Source organism: Durio zibethinus, chromosome 12 (assembly GCF_047325235.1).
Source record: "Durio zibethinus cultivar Kanyao isolate XHJ-2024 chromosome 12, ASM4732523v1, whole genome shotgun sequence".
In the NCBI taxonomy this organism is placed as follows: Eukaryota; Viridiplantae; Streptophyta; class Magnoliopsida; order Malvales; family Malvaceae; genus Durio; species Durio zibethinus.
Genome location: NC_143173.1, coordinates 4,943,636 through 4,947,092, shown reverse-complemented (window position 1 = coordinate 4,947,092; position 3,457 = coordinate 4,943,636).

The window sequence follows — 3,457 nt, the reverse complement described above, 5'->3', positions numbered from 1 at the left end:
ACAATCAAAGTTAATCTAGTTTTAAATAAGTGAATACTATATTTGAAATTTTAAAAAACTAAAAGATAAAAAAGCTTAAAAGACATAATCAATTATCACAATTAATAGATAAATATAATTTTTAAAGTTGAAAAAAAAAGTAAAAAAACAAAAAAAAATGAACAATAAGTTACCACAATTAATAGATAAATATTATTGAAAACAATGAAAAAATGAAACTAAAAGGCAAATAAAGTAATATATAATCAATTTAATATATCTTTTTAAAATTATGAAAATCAAAAGATAAAAACAAAAAAAAGCATAGTCAATTATCACAATTAATAAATATATATTAATTTTATTAAAATCGAAAAAAATAAAAAGACAAATAAAGCACGAAAAACACAATTAATGATCACAATTAATTTAATTTTAAATAAGTGAATATTATTTCCAATATCCTAAAAAATCAAAAGATAATAAAACTTAAAAGATACAATTAATGATCACAATTAATAAATAAATATTATTTTTAAAAAGTAAAAAATTGAAAAGATAAAGAAAGCCAAAGACACATAATTAATTAATAAATATTACTTTTAAAATCTAAGAAAATAAAAAGGTAAAAAAAGCCCAAAAAACCAATTATCACTATTAATTTTTAAAATTTATTATATGTATATATTATATAATAAATTTTATAATCACTAACGAACATATTTGTTAACAAATTATTTAATTAAAAGGTATTATTTTCAAAAGTATATGTAATTTATTTGTCTCTTAAAATTTTGAAAATTTTATTTTGTGAAACAAGTTCATTTGAATTTTTATACAAAATTAAAATATTAAAGAAGTTTTAATGCATGATAACAAAGTTTTAATTAAAATTTTTATATATTCAAAATTTATCATCTAATAATTCATAAAATTATAAGAAGAATTATATTGTTTTACATTTATTTTTATTTTTAATCGCATCATCAATTTTAATAATTTTTATTTGATTCTTTTATTTACAAATAATAATAAATGCTTTTTGTACTATTTATTTCTTCACTTTAAAACTTTTGACTGGATTTAATAAAGTTGAGTCTCATACCTTTTCAATTAAAAATGTCTATGTATTTTGGTTTTATGTATAAGATAGAATTTGATTAAAAGCTTCACAAATAATATTTAGATTTAAATCTTAATAAAACAAAACCACTCAAATATAATTAATATAAAACAATTTTAAATAATTTTAGTCCTAAAAATATTTTTATAATAAATTCAAATACAAAATGATTGGCACAGGTGAATTTTCTTAGATTTCAACTCCTCAAAAATATGTCTCTTAAGATATAGATTGTAGTGCAATTATAAATTGTAAAAATTCATAATAAATCTTATTACTCAAATTAATAGTATTGCGTGTGAGTATATGAAATTTTATTTAACATTTTCTACACTTAATTTTGCATTTGTATTCGTCAATATATAGTTTGTACCTTTTATAATAGTAACAAGATATTCTCCTCTTTTTGGATAAATAAAATACATTGTTTATCATAAAATAAATTTTAAATAGAATGACTTCGTGATACAAACAATATTTTTTTCATCATCGAATAATTAAAAGAGCAATAAAGCTAACATTTATGTTCAAATTGTTAGGGCAAAGGGAATAATTTAATCCATCTATGCTTTTGGGATTTTCATATTAAAACTTAAGTACAATATTGAAAAAGAGAAATAAATATGATATTGATGATATAATATAAAATCCTAAAATTATGAAAATTTTATAAATTCTAATAGTAACTAATTATGAAATTAACCGTGTGAAGTATGGGTGTAAAAAACTTAGTTCCATTAATTCTTCAAAAGCATATTATTAGTGGATGTATATAATACAAACAACCATAAAACAACAACATTATTTTTGAATTACTTTTTTATTTTATTTTCACTTTTCAGTGATAAAAAAACCATGTTTATTATTTATGTATTATTTTTCCTTCACTCAAAAAAATTATACAATTTGACTAACTTAATTATCAACATAATAATGAAAAATAAAGTAAACTAAACTAAAAAAAAGAAAGAAAGAAAATATTAAAGTTATTTTTTGAGCTTTGCTAATTTAATTGGTCAAAAAATGAAAATAAGTATGAGAAAGTGTTTTGGCCTAATTATACAAATCTAGAAAAACTTCATTTTCTACCTTCCATCTCAACTGCCACTCATTATTCACCTATGTTTCTTCCATCTATCCAGCTTTTCTTTCTTCTTTCTATGTACTTTACTTGTTGTAGGCATTTTGTTACCAGCGACTTATCATTGTCCCTTTCGTTTCTCACTTCTTTTGTCTTTTCATTTTTTCTCTTTCTCTTTTTTTGTTTTTTCTTTACTTTCTTTTTCGTCTAAATCTCTTTCCAAAGTTTTACCTTTATTTTTTGTCTTTTTTTTTTGTTATGATCTTTATGAACAATAACACTTTCGGGATGATATATTTTGAACTAGTATATAGTGAAAAGTTATAGCTTTGAATATCAATATGCAAATTTTTATGTTTTAGAGGTCAATTTAAATGCTAATTATGATGATAATGATTTGATTGTTTAAGTTTTTATGCTTTTCGTTTATTAGCTTTTGATTTTAATTTTTTTAGCAAAGAAGAGTAAATACACTTGCAGTTCTTAAATTATGGGTCAAATTCTATTTTAGTTCTTAAATTTTAAAAAGTTCTAATTAGGTTCTCAATTGGTCAAATGTGTACTAGTATAATTTCTCCGTCAGCAGAGTCATCTAATTTAAAGAAAAATGTTAAAGTGGAATTAGAAAAAAATTAAATACATGGAATTAATAACATGAAATATGTGAAATTAAAAGAAAAACCCATTTTTTTTCGTTTTTCTTTCTTTCTTTCTTTATTTTCTCTCTCTAACTTAAACCTTCTTTCACTAAAAAAAAAAAACCCTCGTTTTTCTAAAACAAATGACGACAGTCACCTAAAACTTCAGAAATAGTTGATTGGCCGGCTCCAATTTGCTTTCAAAATTCACCCAAATATTCCTCTTTTTCACTTCTTCTTATTTATTTGAATGGTTTTCTTAAAAGCAGCCCCTGATCGCCTAGATCTTAAGCAAAAACCATTGTCTCAGCCAAAAAAATCACCTTTCATAAACTTTATATAGCTCATAATTTTAATGTGTAATTCCATTCTCTTTACTCTTTTTTTACTCTAGCTTTCAAGCAAAAAATCTCTACGAAAACTATGAAAATCTGAAATCATTTTTATTAAGCAATTTTTTGTTGAAACTTTTTTACTTTTTGTGATTTTTTTATTGCTTAGAAAAATTATGGCTAGGTTTTTCTTATGTTGCTGTGTTGTTTTTATTATTTTTTTGCTAGATGGAGTGAGTTTAGGTTGGATAGGTGAAGAGGTTATTTGGCAAGGGTTTTGATGGTGTCTATGTTTCAAGTAGAC